The 19,658-nt window shown below is 35.1% G+C and overlaps 1 protein-coding gene across 3 annotated transcripts in view; it reads right to left on the reverse strand.

Annotated features, from left to right (window-relative positions):
• Positions 1-19,658, reverse strand: part of LOC135081163 (brain tumor protein) — a 666,947-nt gene that overhangs the window by 481,490 nt on the left and 165,799 nt on the right. For 2 of the 3 annotated variants that reach the window (XM_063975902.1, XM_063975900.1), the window contains exon 1: positions 794-1,017. The exons of the other annotated variant lie outside the window; for it this stretch is intronic. The gene's annotated coding sequence lies outside the window, so the exon portion shown is untranslated. Of the gene's footprint in view, positions 1-793; positions 1,018-19,658 lie in introns of those variants that run through there. 3 annotated transcript variants of the gene reach the window in all.

Raw genomic sequence — 19,658 nt, forward strand, 5'->3', positions numbered from 1 at the left:
ATTTAGTTTGTCACAGATCGTCATAAATTATAGCCTATATGTTATTCTGGGTTTTAAACAATAATACTGTAAAGTTTCATCAAAATCCGTTCAGTAGTTTTTGCGTGAAAGAGTAACAAACATCCATCCAGACATCCAAACCAAAATATTTACTCATGAACTCATGTGAAAAATATTATCACCACAGCTTGACTTTGCGATAGTAGCTACCTAAAGTTTTATGATGATCATACAACATCAAGTCCACCTACCTACCAAATAATGTATTACTCCCAGCGGATTATGAACTTTGTATTTTGTAATATAAGACTCAAAATCGATTGAAGAAAATATTGTAGGCTGATGTGCCGACGACTGCGCAAATGCGCATTAAATGTATTTATAACTTGAATACTCTGATCAAGGATTTATCACATTTATAATGTCAAAGCAAAATGAACGAAAATACAAATAAAATACCTACAAATTAAGTTTCTTATATCTTGTAGGTACCTACCTAATTCTTAGGTATAATAAAGAGGTATAAGAAATTTTCTAATACACCCAAAACTCATCTACCATTAAAATTTTTCTTTCTTTCTTTCTTTTACTAGCCCAATCCTGAATAGATTTTTCGGAAGGCTTTTTTGTGTAGGTACCTACTTCTTAATCTTTGTAGGTAAAGGTTACAAAATTTTAAGCTCTTGAATTTAATATTATAACATTACCTTATTTATGCACTAAATATACCTAATGGAAAAATATAACTAAATCCCTGTATTTCAATATAAATAAACTATGCACATTTCCTTACCTGTTTATAAATAGTCGACAAATGCAATCCTTGATAGCGTAACTCACACACACAACACGAATAAACGTAACAATTTATAACACAGAAACAATTAGTTCACACACGGTTGTCCACAACTCACAATTTCACTGAAAAAATAGTGATGTTCGTTTTCCGAAATGTAAATATATCGATGAATTGTCACTGAGTGCGCGGAGTGCTCGCGCGGCGCATGGGCAGCGTGCCAAACTCGCGTTGAGAATGAATCGGGCGATAGCCGACCGATTACAGCGTAGTGACGTGCATTTGACCGGCGACTATCGATTATGAGGACGGAAGTTGTAGTGATAAAAACCTATCTGTATCCTCGCGTTACAACGTTCCCGTTCGTATTTCATGTGAATGTAAATAATGTTTGCTAAATTATAGTGTTTTAATGCTGGTATTTTTTCAATTTTAGTAATATTATGCAACTGACTAAATGGAAAATTACAATAAAATGTTAGGTATTTAAAAAAAAAACAGTTGTACTTCATTTAATACGTGGCTTTATTAGGTCAATACTCGTGATACAATTTACTTAGTTAAATGTTAATATCATAAAACAGTGTTATTAAACCATATTATCAGTAATGAACTGACTTGTCTTAATTAATTTAAGCGTCAATTTATCTTATACCTAAGAATTAAACATCGGAAGTCATTGACATGTAAATTGTAATTATTTCGATTCATAGACAATCTTATCGGGGTTTGTTTACCTTTGATAGTGGGTAATCACTGGGTTAACGAACTGGACAACACGTAGATAATCGCTCGACCCGACATGACCCTTGAATTTGCGCCTCTGGCCTTATTTATGGATCAATCAAGTCATTGGTATCAAATATCAACATTCCAACGCACTATCATATCATAATATGCCGTCTCGTCTGTAATATGATTTGAATGTAACAATTTATACATTACTAATGCGATTATTTCTACTGCTAAGCTCTGATTTTTTTCTTGGTTGTCCGTAGGTACTAAAACGTTTATTTATTTGTATAGAGAACTCTGAGAGTCTGAACAAACCTCAAGAGGATTTATGACACTATTTAAATCAAAGATGTAACCGCTAAATAATGTAATAATAAATGAATAAATAGAGCTTTAAGGAGAATATTCGCTTTTTGCAATGTTTTGTACTTTATGCGCTGTAAATTAATTCTAAGATTTCAAGATTGTAATACTTTCTCTTGTCAACGACTGGTTATCAACTGATTCGTTTCATTAGAACGGTTTCCTGATTTTGATTTCCTGATGTTTCAGATAGAATTTAATATGACTTTGTTAATCTAAGTTCACGTTAACTTTAACAAATCATGAAGCTACTAACTAATACTTACATTCTCTCATTAATAATTTGATTGTATTTCTTTCAAACAGATTGTTTTCTCTCTTTATTCTATTAATATTACTTCTTTTAACTGCTCCAAACTTGTTTTATCGTATGGGTTGTTATTTCACAGATCACAGTCAGATTTTCTAAACCACTATAGTGGCAAGTGTTTTTCAAATATATATTTTTCATTTGCTAGGCTACTACATACTTCTACCTTGGTACTATTGTACCTAGAATTAATGAAGTATTTTTTACAACTACAGCTTGTAGTTCAAACATTACAATTCACGACATTTGTCAATTTATCATATCATAAGACCTAAAAAACTGGTTCAAAAATGTATTTTGCGAGTTACATTACACACTCCACGCATTCCGCCATGATTTATGATGTTTGTCATAAGTCGGCGCGTGGCTACGTGTTTCGGGCAGTAAATCAATTTTATTAGGATTAGTTCTAAATTTAGACCCGCTGTTTTCTTAGCACGAACATTGGTGAATTGAGTGAAGAAAAGCAAAAAACATAAGCATGACATGGCAATTTGTAAAGAATATTTGTTATGAATTAAGGCATAAAACTTAAAGAGTAGATATTTTTTTAATATTGTAGGCACCATTATTGTAAAACTATCGATATTTATTACGAGATGGTGAGTGGTAATTAAAATAAACATCGACTACCTACCCCGTCCCTAGTTAACACTTACGATGTCATGCTCATCATGTACTAATGCATTTTAATATTCATATTGCACTTGATATTGATTACACTGCTCGCGTGTGACGTAAGAAGATTAAGCATTTGGGTTTCACATTATTAAAATGTATTGTTTCTTTTTTTCGTAAATACAGGGTGAGCCAAAACTTTTGCAAATAGCAACGCTTGATTTCTCGAAAACGGTTCGAGATACGGACGCGTGAGTAATGGGAAATTGTGCATAATTTCATGAATTTTTAATCACTAAGTACGGAGCGTTTCACGGGACAAAACAGCGTGCCTTATGTGTAGTTTTTTTTACTCAATTCATGAAATTTTGCGCAGTTTCCCATAACTCAGGCGTCTCTACCTCGAATCGTTTTCGAGAAATCAAGCGTTGCTATTTACATCATGACCCATCCTGTATAGTGTTTTCCTACAGCATCGTAATGATACAACTAAATTGGTTATAACATAGAGGTTTGTTCAAACCGATGGAAACGTGATAGAACAGAAAGTGTAATATAACCAATTATTATACGACGTTTTTCATGTATGTTACATTGTGTGTAGTTTCGTTGTGGAAAATAAAGACTTTTTATATGTTCAGGAGCATGATGATGAATTTCGACATCACTAGAAACGACAACAACGTAGATGCATCTACGGAAAAGCTTGTAAATTCTGTAGTTGATTTGTCATCATCATCATCATTTCAGCCATAGGACTTCCACTGCTGAACATAGGACTCCCCCAATGATTTTCAAAATGACCGGTTGGTGGCGGCTTGCATCCAGCGCCTTCCCGCTTTATGAGGTCCTTTATGAGGTCGTCGATCCACCTTGATTGTGCTAGTAAAGTATTAGCTTGCTTGGCGAAATAATAAGCTAAGTTGGCATTAGTCACCATTTTATCTCCAATCTTTCGATTCCTGCATAGTCAACTAACCGATCTAACCAAGTATAAAGCAGTTACAATCGTTCCTTTCGCACAGTTGAACGTACGTTCTTCAATGTTATGCACTAAATCGGAGCAGCCATTTGCGTTCGAATCTCGTTGGTGCAACTGCAGTTTGCAGTTACATCTGAGGTGCTCAAACGATCCAGGTGGTACGCGCTGGACCTGGAACGTGACGCTAATGTTCGTGCAACTTGTATTTTATTACACGATTCTTTTATGAAAAAATCTTGGTTTTCCAATGGCTAGGTATAACTTACTTGAGCAGGGGTTATCAGTAGTTGACTATTATCCATAGCTTTGGGAATGATTAAAATAAAGAAAAAGAGGTTTATGAAATTATGTCACTGTCATAAGTGCAATTTGCAACAAAAATTCAAAGTCTAGTGCTGTCGACTGTACAAGTCACTTAGAGCCCTTTCTCACGGCAATTCAGTTTTAGGGGATCCAGTAATGCAGGATCCCGCACGCAAAACTGACTGGCGTGTATTCCAAAATCGAACGGAGTGGTTTTTACGGGATACAGCAAATGGGATTTTCGTGAGAATATTAATATACACATACGAGTATACTACTAAACGGTATCCTGCAAAAAAGCAGTCCCTGCACCGAAACATAGATGAACCACGAAGAACTCACGGTGAATTGCAATCTCATAACGACAAAGCCACTTAAAAATCCGCAACTCATTTCATTTCACTATCGACCGTGCGAATACGAATGCGAATGCGAATGCTAATTCTTGACGCGTAAACAGCGTCACAGCGTTGCGCAACGCAGCTGACGCAACGCTACGTGACGTGCAGCGTCGTCGCGTCACGCGCCGTCGCGTTGCAGATTGCATCCGTCGCGCTGCGTTAATTAATTTTGCGGTCTTTAAGTGTATGCAGTTTGTATTGTTCGAATGAATTTTGACAACCATCAAAATTATTCAAAGAAAAATAATCCTATTATGTTTCACGTCACATTAATATTAACCTACTCAACGGTAGAGTGCATCAATATGAAAATAATTGTCAGCATAATATCTGATTTAAATTAGGTAATAGGTATTTTAAATGAGATGAAACTAATCTTCTAACTTATGGATCAAGACCGGGATTTGAAAATCGTTTAATGAGAGTGCTGAATGTGTGTGCTCTCCAGTGAAATTATAGCGCCACGTTCATCGCAAGTTAGTATACCTCGGGTATTTTATTATATTGTTAGTATGATATGACTATGATAGGTTATAAATATACATAACGTACGTGAGTGAACATTGAGCCTTGGGTTAGCGTCACCTAGTACCAAACTCTATGCTTCTTTTTTATGTCAATACATTTTCATGTACATAGCTAGATGAAAGAATGTTAGATAAGTGTTCTTTGTGGTATAATATTTATGTATTTGTGAGTAGGTAAACTTCCATAGTGATACTCACTGCGACTACTAAACAATTATTCTACAGCCGTATTTTTTGCAGACCAAATTAAAGTTTTGTATATGAGCGAAAAATTCACAATTATAAACTCAACACCTAGTAAACTATGACGCGGTAGTTTCAGTGGAATTTGTTTCCAAACTTTTTTCAATTTCCATAAAATTCCAACTTCTCTGGAATCTGCTAGAATCGGGCCTTTGAATTTGCGCGAATATAAGGGAAAACTCATTTGCAAAAGCGAATACTAAAGCGCTATTGGAGTACCACCTCACCTCCGCCTTAAGTGATTCAGTTTGGAAGGAGTAAAAGCCTGGATGAGGAATTTTAGATGTTTTAAGTAGGTTTATATACATTCGAAAAAGCAATTACATGGTCGAAGTTACTCACGTTTATACACAGATATTGATGTTACCCTCTACATTTACACTTACTTAGATCATCTTTCTATGCTGATCATCTTTCTGTGCTTGGGCTGTGCGTTGATAGATCACTATGTCAGTCAGTCAGTCAGTCAGTCAGTCAGTCGGTCACCTTTGAGTTATATATATTTAGATTACTATTATTCTTGAAGAAGAGGCTAACAATGATGACTGAGTTCCTTGCGCTGCTTTATCTTAAGACTGGCCTATTTATTGTCCCGAAGAAGTGGTAAGCTTTAAAGTCATTCTGCGACGTGTAAAAGCGCTTTTTAAAAGCCAATTTGCTAAACTAATAACGTAGTTTTTTGTCCTCTGTGTCTAGAAAACTGTTTAAAACCCCTGAATTACCTCTCATACATAGACATAGGCTCTGCTCCTTTGAACTTAACATTCCTTAGTTTAATTCTGAATCCTTGCAAAATTCCCAGTTAATTTAAACCACACATACCCACTCCGTCTAACTTAAGCAATTTAAGAATATGTGCAAAGAGAGTGCCTCTACCTGTACATGTAAATAAAACCTTCCAAGCCTCATTTGTACCCGTTCGCTAGGTGTCGCCACAGTCCTCGACCTGTTTTCACATCATTTGGAGACGTCAAAACACACATTCATTCCCTTTTATACAGCTGGCATAATTTTAGACTGGCATAAGTTTTATTTTTCTTGGCACTTACGACTCCTTTTTAGACTTCCAAGGAGTTTCAATATAGTTAATTAATAGAAGTTTGAGGGCCGATTTTTTTTATTGGTAGTTAACTCAACAGTTCGTTCGTTTCAGCCTAATGACGTCCACTGCTGGACAAAGGCCTCCCCCAAGGTTTTCCATAATGAACGGTCCTGCGCTGCCCGCATCCAGGCTCTTCCCGCGACCTTTACCAGATCGTCGGTCCACCTAGTAGGAGGCCTGCCCACGCTACGTCTTCCAGCCCGTGGTCGCCACTCGAGAACTTTCCTGCCTCAACGGCCATCGTTTCGACAGTAGTAAGTGGGTACTTCTCATTTACACTCAAATTTGATGGTCACACAACAATAGTTCATAAACGGTATAAGTTAGAACAATAACTTTGAAATCAGGTGATAACATATCTATTTAGCTACATACAAAATAAATTTTATCGTAATAGAAGCAAAAATAATACGAAAACATCACATGAAACGATACAAAACGGGGTCATTTTTCGCGTTCTCATCGTGTCACACCTTCGGTTTCATTGAAACATTTGGTTACTGCATTCACAATTTTCATTCAATTTGTGTGTAGCATATACTAAAATCATCGTAATTAAATATACTTTCCACACAATAGTAAAATAAATATCTTCTTGTAATTATTTCGAATTGAGGAAGGAAAAAACGTTGGTCACACGATTTTAGGTACCTAAAATTTTGAGTAATCATACAAGATTGCCGTTAAACCGAACACCATCAACCAATTACTCTGTTCTATTCGGTTAACGTCAGTCGCGCTCCTGCCAATGCGGAGGTGAGATAAGTCGATCGTCGCTCCGCGAAAAAAATACGTAACTTTTTGTAATTATCCAAAGACATTCCGTCGCTTGCTTGATCAATATTTTCTACCTCTAAAATTTAAACAATTTAATTGAAACTTAGGCCATTGAAAACTTAACATGTTAGACTTATTTGTGTAGTATTCGACTTGAACCGTTAAACTCAAATTTAGGGATAATTAATAAAAAACTAAAATTTTCGTCACCTTCGTGGCATCACCTTCGTGGTGTTTTATACACGCAGGTGATTTTAGGCCACGAAAGTGATTTCTTGCTTTGGTTTATTTTAAAATATAATGACTGGTGTTTAAGTTTATACAATATTTAAATAACGAATAAATTATACGTGTTAATTAGAGTTCAGTACATCAATAAAAAAATAAGGGCCTCGTATTTTTTATCTGTATGACTGTATGTATGTATGTCTGTATATGTGACTGTGCATCTGTTTGTAAGATAAATTTAATCTGAAGTTTGAGTTAAAAGTTGTACAACAAAAATACTCAATAAATAAACATATTTTTTGTTGAGGTTAGTTAAGAGTTCTTTTTTATTGAGGTACCTACTGATAATCCTTTTTTTTTTGCTCCTTTAGCATTTCAGAATGCCACCAGTATCACCCTTAAAACCAATTGCGTAGAATCTTGAAACTTAGTAGGTGACGTTATCGGTAAAATTTTATCTTGTATTTAAGTACCTACCTATTTATACAGTGTGAGTCACGTTAAGGTGTACATATGAAAATAGATGAAACTAGACCTATTTTTATCGACAAAAAAGAGGTCAAAAATTTTTTGAGATTTTTTTTTAATTTTTTATAGAACTTTTTTTCTTCCAATTTCTTATTGTAAAGAAAATGTAATAACTTTTAAACTAAGCGGTATATCCTGATAAAATAAAAACAGTAATAATGCTAAATAACGGGCGATACTAAAAAAATACATAAAATAAACAAAAAAGGCCAACAAATAATAAAAAATGATACTTTTTGAAAAAAAAAATCTGCTTTTAAATTCGTGTTTTTTTGGTTATTTGATAAATTTCTCCAAAAATTGCCCTTATAACCGGTGAATTTTATTACTTTGTGTTATTCTCTATCGTATTACCTTCGTAAAACCAAAAATCGCATGTCTCTATCCCTATCACAACTATTATTGTTTTTATTTTATCAAGATATACCGCTTAGTTCAAAAGTTATTACGTTTTCTTTACAATAAGTAATTGGAAGAAAAAAAAATCTATAAAAAATAAAAAAAAAATATCAAAAAATTTTTGACTTCTTTTTTGTCGATAAAAATAGGTTTAGTTTCATCTATTTTCATATGTACACTTTAACGTGACTCACACTGTATTATGTTATTGCCATTTATCTATGAAAATAAGACAAAATGTATATTTTATAAATACCTACTTAAGAGTCATTTACAGTAGTAAAGTTTGAAAAAAATATTGCTGTGAAGCACAGAATCACTTTCGTGGCATCAAAAAATTCAAAACGTTAAAGCTTCCAAACCAGACTCACTATTTGACTGATTTACTGAGAATACACTCTTCACATCAAGCGCTACAATTTTTGTTTACAAAAAGTTGAAATAAGTTAAAAATAAAATTTGCCACGAAGGTGACGATGAGAACCGTGGCGATGAGAAATAGCCAAGTATTAAAATTTAAACTAACCATCGCTGCATCGTTAAAAAAACGCTCATAAAAATCTGTCAATTGGTTGTTATACAGATTAAAAACCTGGCCCCAATAATATGGAGACGAATGCCTTTTTAATGAATAGAATAAATTATTATAAATGCTAATATATCACTGTGGTCTAGATATTAATTTCTAACTGGCATATAAAAAAACTTGGTTTTGATTCATGGCAAAAAAAACTAAAGTAAATATTAAAAAACAAAAAACGAGCGCCGAAAAAGAAACGCGCCAAAACGTACGTCATTTGAATTTAGAAAATGACTTTCTTTTTAAAAATGCAGCCAGAGATGCTCAACTGTATTAAGTCGTAGGCTGTAATCCCGATTTTTATTATTCCGAGCGCGTAAGGAAGGAATTCTATGAGGCGGAGGAAACATCCGAATTGGTAACTGGTGACATAACAGTGGTTAGTGGCGTGGATCGTGGTTGACTTGGAGATGGTATTTTAATACACAAATTTTATTCAAAATTAGAATAGATAAAACACTCGTTTTAAGCATTAAATACATTATTTAAGTATTAGACTACTATTCGCCGTCTATATCTTGGACCAAAGGTTAACTGGGAGATACTTAAGTTCGCCTTTTGTGCCGTGTTTAAGGTGTAAATAGGTTTTTAATAAATAATAACCAAGTAATGTGCATTAGAAGTTGTTAACTCCTGCCTTAAAAAACGCTATATCAAGCTCTAATTCTACTTTCGTACTCAGAGTACACAAACGTCAAAGTACTGTTCATTATAATTATGACATCATAGATATAGCCAATCCGTACTTCAACTACAAACCAAAAAATATTTTTCATTTCGGTGATTTCGCATAAATGAACACCCTAGTATTTGTAGCTTCGTTCGTTTCAGCCAAATGACGTCCACTGCTGGACAAAGGCCTCCCCCAAGGTTTTCCACAATGAACGGTCCTGCGCTGCCCGCATCCAGGCTCTTCCCGTGACCTTTACCAGATCGTCGGTCCACCTAGTAGGAGGCCTGCCCACGCTACGTCTTCCAGTGGTCGCCACTCGAGAACTTTCCTGCCCCAACAGCCATCGTCTCTACGAGCTATGTGCCTCGCCCACTGCCACTTGATTTTAGCAATTCTGCGATCTATGTCGGTTACTTTGGTCCTCCTACGGATCTCCTCATTTCATTCCTTCATTTGCAGCTTACATTACCGCGAATTACTTATTCCATTACCAAATTATTTGCCTCCTCAACTCCTTCTTAACTCCCGGTCCATGTTACCAATAAGTTGTTCCCACATAAATAATGCAAGGCCCGTCCCCTTCGCATTGAGCCTGTATTGGATTAACTCTTATAAACACTGCTCTGCTGCCACTCTGTCGGGATTTATATCGGTACAAATTATGCTGGTTAATACATCTTTAGCAGGCTTCGGTAAATAAGTATATTTACCGAAGTGGCAATTACCGAATTCACCTATGAAAGCTTTCCTGTGTGCTTACCATGAGTATACGATAGGAGTACTCGCTAGCGAGTGCGTTAAAAAATGACATTTAAATATAGGACATATTGTGCAGCGCCCCTAGCGGCTACTTTCAGGAGAAAAAATCTTCATAGAATTTTTTGACGTACTCGCTAGCGAGCACACCTAACGTAAACTCATGGTAAGCACACTGATATTGTAGTTTTTCGATACCATAAATCAATAATGCAAGGCCCGTCCCCTTCGCATTGAGCCTATATTGGATTAACTCTTATAAACACTGCTCTGCTGCCACTCTGTCGGGATTTATATCGGTACAAATTATGCTGGTTAATACATCTTTAGCAGGATTTGGTAAATAAGATAATATTTACCGAAGTGGCAATTACCGAATTCATATAAAAGCTTTCATGGTCTTGTAGTTATATGATACCATAAATCAATAATGCAAGGCCCGTCCGACGGATTAGCAAGCTGAAGTGGGAAGTCCACCTACAAGGTGGACCGACTACATCGTAAAGGTAGCAGGGAAGCGCTGGACGCAGGCCGCTACTAATTGATCAACGTGGAAAGCATTGGGGGAGGTCTTTGTTCAGCAGTGGACGTCCTATGGCTAAAATGATGATGATGAAGGCCCGTCCCCTTCGCATTGAGCCTATATTGGATTAACACTGCTTTGCTGCCACTCTGCCGGGATTTATATCGGTACAAATTATGCTGGTTAATACATCTTTAGCAGACTTCGGTAAATAAGATAACATATACCGAAGTGGCAATTACCGAATTCATATAAAAGCTTTGATGATATTGTAGGTATTCGATACCATAAATCAATAATGCAAGGCCCGTCCGACGGATTAGCAAGCTGAAGTGGGAAGTCCACCTACAAGGTGGACCGACGACATCGTAAAGGTAGCAGGGAAGCGCTGGACGCAGGCCGCTACTAATCGATCAACGTGGAAAGCATTGGGGGAGGTCTTTGTTCAGCAGTGGACGTCCTATGGCTAAAATGATGATGATGAAGGCCCGTCCCCTTCGCATTGAGCCTATATTGGATTAACACTGCTTTGTTGCCACTCTGCCGGGATTTATATCGGTACATATTATGTTGGTTATTACATCTTTAGCAGGCTTCGGTAAATAAGTATATTTACCGAAGTGGCAATTACCGAATTCACATATGAAAGCTTTCCTGATATTGTAGTTTTTCGATACCATAAATCAATAATGCAAGGCCCGTCCGACGGATTAGTAAGCTGAAGTGGGAAGTCCACCTACAAGGTGGACCGACGACATCGTAAAGGTAGCAGGGAAGCGCTGGACGCAGGCCGCTACTAATCGATCAACGTGGAAAGCATTGGGGGAGGCCTATGTTCAGCAGTGGACGTCCTATGGCTAAAATGATGATGATGAAGGCCCGTCCCCTTCGCATTGAGCCTATATTGGATTAACACTGCTTTGCTGCCACTCTGTCGGGATTTATATCGGTACAAATTATGCTGGTTAATACATCTTTAGCAGGCTTCGGTAAATAAGATAACATATACCGAAGTGGCAATTACCGAATTCATATAAAAGCTTCCATGGTCTTGTAGTTATATGATACCTCAAATAAATAAATGCAAGGCTCGTCCCCTTCGCATTGAGCCTATATTGGATTAACTCTTATAAACACTGCTCTGCTGCCACTCTGTCGGGATTTATATCGGTACAAATTATGCTGGTTAATACATCTTTAGCAGGCTTCGGTAAATAAGTATATTTACCGAAGTGGCAATTACCGAATTCATATAAAAGCTTTGATGGTATTGTAGGTATTCGATACCATAAATCAATAATGCAAGGCCCGTCCGACGGATTAGCAAGCTGAAGTGGGAAGTCCACCTACAAGGTGGACCGACGACATCGTAAAGGTAGCAGGGAAGCGCTGGACGCAGGCCGCTACTAATCGATCAACGTGGAAAGCATTGGGGGAGGCCTTTGTTCAGCAGTGAACGTCCTATGGCTAAAATGATGATGATGAAGGCCCGTCCCCTTCGCATTGCGCCTATATTGGATTAACACTGCTTTGCTGCCACTCTGTCGGGATTTATATCGGTACAAATTATGCTGGTTAATACATCTTTAGCAGGCTTTGGTAAATAAGTATATTTACCGAAGTGGCAATTACCGAATTCATATAAAAGCTTTGATGATATTGTAGTTATTCGATACCATAAATCAATAATGCAAGGCCCGTCCGACGGATTAGCAAGCTGAAGTGGGAAGTCCACCTACAAGGTGGACCGACTACATCGTAAAGGTAGCAGGGAAGCGCTGGACGCAGGCCGCTACTAGTCGATCAACGTGGAAAGCATTGGGGGAGGCCTTTGTTCAGCAGTGGACGTCCTATGGCTAAAATGATGATGATGAAGGCCCGTCCCCTTCGCATTGCGCCTATATTGGATTAACACTGTTTGCTGCCACTCTGTCGGGATTTATATCGGTACATATTATGTTGGTTATTACATCTTTAGCAGGCTTCGGTAAATAAGTATATTTACCGAAGTGGCAATTACCGAATTCATATAAAAGCTTTGTTGATATTGTAGTTTTTCGATACCATAAATTAATAATGCAAGGCTCGTCCCCTTCGCATTGAGCCTATATTGGATTAACTCTTATAAACACTGCTCTGCTGCCACTCTGTCGGGATTTATATCGTTTAGAAATTATGCTGGTTAACTCATCTTTAGTAGTCTTCGGTAAATAAGATAACATATTTTGTATTTACCGAAGTGGCAATTACCTTGTAGTTATATGATACCATAAATAAATAAATGCAAGGCCCGTCCCACGGTGGGCTGATATTAGAGCTTCATAGACTTAGCGTCGCTCAAAAATCAAGTGCCGAATTTTGAAAAAATAAATATGCCAATGTGTTCCTTTACCAAAAAGGAATATTTTATGTTATGTAACGTTTCTTGATAAAGTTATTATTTAACAAGTTATTGACAATTTCCTTTTTTTTTGTATGGAGCTCAACATTTATTTTTATTTTATTCGTTATTCTTAAGCTTTCTTAAGAAATTGACTTTTGTATTATGTAATGCAACATATAAGCTATGTTATCACCAAGTGTCGCATTTCGGAAATCTTCGGAACATTGTCATTTTGGACTTTAAAATAAAAAAAAGAAAAAGAAAACTGCAATGTTATGTACTTTCTTTCGTACTACCCTAACAAGGTGAAGAACTAAGCACGTTTTTTATAGTGGTGTTCCCAGGAGGCCTAATCCACATGATTACTAAGGTTACTATAATACATATAAAATTTGTTTTATGGAAATTAAGCCAGTTTGAAGTTAAATTTATTGGTTAGACTCAAGACCCACTTTCTGAATCTACAAAAGTAAAGCTTTCTTTCTCAGTATCAGCCTAGACATGAAATTGATCATTTATAGTGGACTTTTTGGTGGTGTTGAAAACCTTTCTTGATGGCAATTACGTCTAAATTATTCATTTCTGTTGATATGGCTTTACAAATATCACAACGCTGCTTGTGCAGAGCTGCCATTTATCAACGATATTATTTTTCTATCTATCAAGTGAGAATCAGTTCATTTTAATTCAATTTATTTTAAAGTCGAAAATGAAATAAAATTCAAATCAGTTTATTTTAAAGTCGAAAATGACAATGTTCCGAGAGTTTCCGGGATTCGTCCCTTGGTGATAATATAGCTTATATGATGCATTACATAATACAAAAAGCAATTTCTTAAGAAAGCTTAAGAATAACGAATAAAATAAAAATAAATGTTGAGCTCCATACAAAAAAAAAGTAATTATTGTCAATAACTTATTAAATAATAACTTTATCAAAAAAAGTTACATAACATAAAATATTTCTTTTTGGCAAAGGAACACATTGGCGTAGTTATATTTACAAAATTTGGCAGTTATTTAATTTTTTTAATTTTTTTTATTTTAAAGTCCAAAATGACAATGTTCCGAAGATTTCCGAAATGCGACACTTGGTGATAACATAGCTTATATGTTGCATTACATAATACAAAAGTCAATTTCTTAAGAAAGCTTAAGAATAACGAATAAAATAAAAATAAATGTTGAACTCCATACAAAAAAAAGGAAATTGTCAATAACTTATTAAATAATAACTTTATCAAGAAACGTTACATAACATTAAATATTCCTTTTTGGTAAAGGAACACATTGGCATATTTATTTTTTCAAAATTCGGCACTTGATTTTTGAGCGACGCTAAGTCTATGAAGCTCTAATATCAGCCCACCGTGCGTCCCCTTCGCATTGAGCCTATATTGGATTAACTCTTATAAACACTGCTTTGTGGCCACTCTGTCGGGATTTATATCGGTACAATTTATGCTGGTTAATACATCTTTAGCAGGCTTCGGTAAATAAGTATATTTACCGAAGTGGCAATTACCGAATTCATATAAAAGCTTTGATGGTATTGTAGGTATTCGATACCATAAATAAATAAATGCAAGCCTCGTCCCCTTTGCATTCAGCCTATATTGGATTAACTCTTAGAAGAAGAAGAACTCAGAAATTAATAATGTTCCAACATAATTATTTTTACGTTTAAAACATTAGTAACGTTTTCTGAAGAAACTTTGTTACACAATTCTAAATATAATTTTCTTAACGTTGAAAATGATATTGAGTAAGTAAGCAACAAAATTAATTATTTAATTCATCTTTCTCAGTTTCTTTACGTCCATAGGTGGCAAGATCCAGTCGACATCGAAATCTTAACACGCTAAGCTAAGGCTAAAGTTAGTGGTAAGTCTCTAGGAAATACTTTGTCAATGTAAAAGCACAATAAATAAACACCTACGCCTTTACGTCGTGAGATCCTTGCTGTAAGTAAACTCATCAACACTTAAATGACGTTTTAGTATATTATACGGTTATAAGTTTTCTAAAATGTTAGTCTACATAGTTTCTACACTGTATTGTTTTCCTTGTAAAATTAAAATAAATAAAATAAATAAATAATAGCTTAGTTAAACTTAGTAAACCTGTGAGTATCTAACATATCCTATCCATACATTATTATAAAATATTATGACACGAGTTGACATGACACGCTCAGTTTAATTCTGTCGGCCGTTTGGTGTAGTGGTTCGAAACGGACTACTATTCCGGTTCCGGAGGTTGCGGGTTCGATTCCCGCACAGTACAAACATTTGTGTGCATGAACATATTTGTTTGTATTGGACTGGGTGTTTCCTATGTATAATATTATGTATTTATTTACAAAAAAATAATAATACTTAAGTATGTTTATATCTGTTGTCTAGTACCCAAACCCATAGTACAAGCTTTGCTTAGTTTGGGACTAGAAGCGCAGTGTAAAATGTCCAAGGATATTTATTATTTATTTATTAATTTAAAATATCTGTTGGTTATTTTGTAGATAATTTGTAACATTATCAGTAGTATGTTATTGGGCGTTCTATCTCACATTCGGTCGGTCGCAGTCGCGACCTCACTCTGTGCGATAGATCGCCCAATAACACGATCGTAAGTAAACCATGCCTGCAGTAATGTATGATGAATATGAACCTTTTTCGAACTACATCTTTTAATCATCGGTGTGAGTATATTGTCATCAGTTCTTTGAAATCCACCGATCACGACAGTCGAGTTAAAAATTCTGTTATGAAATTTCTGAAACAAAAAGAATCACTTAAATTGGAATGCGTCTGTCCTGAAGCATCGAACAAGCCTAAGCGTCACGGGAAATTATTGCCAAATACTATACGTAGTATCGTGTGCGGTCCATCGAACTGTGGGAAGACCAATTTAGTTATCAGTTTATTGTTACATAAGGATGGACCACGTTTTCGTAACCTGTATGTGTACTCTAAGTCTTTATACCAACCTAAGTACGTATTTTTAGAAAAAGTATTGGACAAGGTTGCAGGTACATCTTATAACAAGTATAATCATAATAGTGAAATTTTGAGGCCCCACGAAGCATTGCCTGACTCAATTATCATATTTGACGATGTTGCTTGTGAAAATCAAAACAATATACGCGATTATTTCGCCATGGGTCGGCATAAAAACATTGATTGTTTTTATATGAATCAAACTTATACTAAAATACCTAAACAACTGGTAAGAGATAATGCTAATCTTATTATATTGTTTAAGCAAGATGATGTAAATCTAAGACACGTTTACGATGAACATGTTGGGTCTGACATGTCATGGTCGCAGTTTCGTGAAATGTGCTCAACTGTATGGAGTAAACCTTACAGTTATGTGGTCATCAATAAGGATTGTGAACGAAACAAAGGCTGTTATCGAATGAAGTTTGATACATTCATAGTAATGGACTAAACTTTTTATAAGTATAGATGTTAAGTTAGCAAACACTCAGTTTAATTAGAGAAGTCAAACAGAGCAGGAATCTTAATAATGGAACGAAATTTAAAGGAACAAATAGTAAAATCTGCTGCAGCTGTAAAAAGAAAAGTAGAAATGATTAAAGATGTAAAAAATTCAAATGATATGGCTTTGGACACAATATTTAAACCTATCATTAACCCGCTGAAACTATTAACAAACCAAACTGATGAAAAACGTCTTATAAATGAAGGATTGGAGCAAAATTCAGAAGCTAAAAGAGCTAAATACAGTGAAAGTGAAGCATCAAATACTTCTACTGAAGATTATGAAGATCGTGACAATGATGAAGACGATTTAGATAATATAGATGTTTGCAAAACATCTAACAAAACCCTTACTACATCGCCCTCGGTGGATTACGATGTCCATGAAAACTCATTTAAATCTCTTCAATCGTCACCGAGTATCAATAACGAATCTTTATCATGGTCGGTGTCATCTGAAGTGATGAGTGATGTACCTTATGGTATTAGAAATGTAAAGGGAAAGCTGATGCTCGGCAATACGCGTGTTCATGATGATGATCGCATTTTGAAAATTGGAAACCGTAGCCTAAAAAAAACTCCTGGCTTAAAAGAATTATTGTACAAAAAAACTCCAGATTTAAAAATGATTACAAATGAGGACTTACAAAATTATAAATTAGTACTTATAGATACCAATGCACACAAACGAAACTGTGATGCATCAAAACCAATAAACAGTAACAAAGGATTTAAATATATGAACGTGATCAAACCTTTGTTTAAGTTCTCTAGAAGTCACACAAGTAGTGTAGAAAGTCTCCCACGAGGTGAAGGTGTCGATATTTTGAAAGAAGTTAAGAAGGATACTGATTTGGTTTATTGGGATGATCCAAATGAATTAGTGGAAAGGTTAAAATTACTATTTGGGTCATGGGCAGCTGGTAACACTGGAGTACAAAATGAAATTTATTCAATAATAGAGGAATTGCATGAAGCTGGTATCATAAAAGATATAAAATATATAAAGCTCCCAACAGGAGGGTTTGGCAGTACTATTACACTACAGAAGCCGAGCAGACGGCAATGAATATAGATAAATTTGGTCATCACATTCATAAGCGTTTACGATTGTCTGAGTTTACTAATATTCTTACTGATGACACATTAGTAAGGTCAGATGCAGGCGACTTTGATTTAAAATCATCGAGATTAAAAGGATTACCAACCCCTAGAAAAGATGATGAGGCTGTAAATAAAGAGTATGTGGATAAATGTGTTCAAGATTTTAAAAATGAATTGAAAACCATTCAAAGTAATATTAAGAAGTATCTTAATAATTTGGAAAAATTAACTACTAATAATTTATCTACATTTTATTACACAAAAGAAGAAATCGATCGGATGATTGCAGCAAAATCTATCAAGAATGAGTAAACAAGATATAGTCAACGAGCTACACAAAGCAGCGAGAAGAAATTTCATCCGCCGACATACGATTATTAAAGGGATAGATGATTTATGGCAAGCTGACCTTATGGATTTTCAAAAATATTCATCATTTAATAAAGGATATAAATATGTTCTAGTTGTAATTGATGCTTTTTCAAAATACGTATGGGTTAGACCGTTGAAGTCCAAATCCAAACAAAGTGTTACGAATGCAATGAGAAGTATATTTATCGAATCAACAAGAAAGCCTAAACATTTGCAAACAGATCTGGGTACAGAGTTTTATAACGATTGTTTTAAACAGTTAACAAAAAGTTATAACATAAATCATTATTCCACATACTCGATTAAAAAGGCGGCAATTGTAGAACGAGTAATAAGAACGATAAAATCTCATCTCTACAAAGTATTTAGTTTATGCGGTCGTTATCAATGGTTTAAAAATAATTTAGATGCAGTTGTACAGCAGTACAATAACACTTTTCATCGGGTTACTAAATTCAAACCAATAAATGTTAATAATTCCAATGAGACTGTCGTTAGATCTAATATTAACAAAAGCCAGATTCCACAAACGCGTAAACGGTCAACTTTTCAAGTTGGCGACTTTGTTCGTATAAGTAAATTCAAAGGAGATTTTTATAAAGGTTATACACCTAATTGGTCTACCGAAATTTTTCGTATCATAAAAATTAAACAAACAAATCCTCAAACGTATCAAATTGAAGATAAACACAATCAAATTATTCTTGGTTCTTTTTACGGATATGAATTACAAAAAACGAAACTGCCTGATCTTTATCTTATCGAGAAAGTTATAAAAAGGAAAGAAAACAAACTTTTTGTTAAATGGTTGGGCTTAAGTGATAAGGAAAACAGTTGGGTTGACAAAAGTGAATGTGTGGTGTAGGTATATAAATAAATCATAAATTCTCCTATAACTCACTTTATGATAATCAATGAAGGGAGGCAGTGGTATAATTAATACATTGATAGATCATTTACCGTTTGAGTTACATTTACCTGGTTATCAATTTTGTGGTCCTGGAACTAAACTTCAGAAACGATTACTTCAAGGCGATCGAGGGATCAACAAATTGGACGAGGCTTGTATGCACCACGATATTGCTTATTTGAATAAAGACTCTGGTGTTCGACAAAAGGCTGATTTAGAATTGTTAAATATGGCTAAGAAAAGACTAAAATCAAAAGATGTTGGAAAAGGAGAAAAAATAGCTTCATGGATAGTTAAAAATGCGATGAAAGCTAAAATCAGAGCCGGTGGAGGCATAACATCATTTAAGAAAGGGATAAAGAAAATAAAATTAAAATTAAAAAAACTGAAATCTAAAGATAATAACTCGGCTATAAAATATGCTTATGCAGCTGCAAAAAAACTTTTCGGTAGCAAAAAAGGAATACGATTACCTCGATGTATTCCTCTTCCAAAATCTGGAGGACTTTTACCACTTATTCCTATATTTGCGGGGTTAT

The sequence above is a fragment of the Ostrinia nubilalis genome, chromosome 19 (genome assembly GCF_963855985.1).
Source record: "Ostrinia nubilalis chromosome 19, ilOstNubi1.1, whole genome shotgun sequence".
Lineage (NCBI taxonomy): Eukaryota > Metazoa > Arthropoda > Insecta > Lepidoptera > Crambidae > Ostrinia > Ostrinia nubilalis.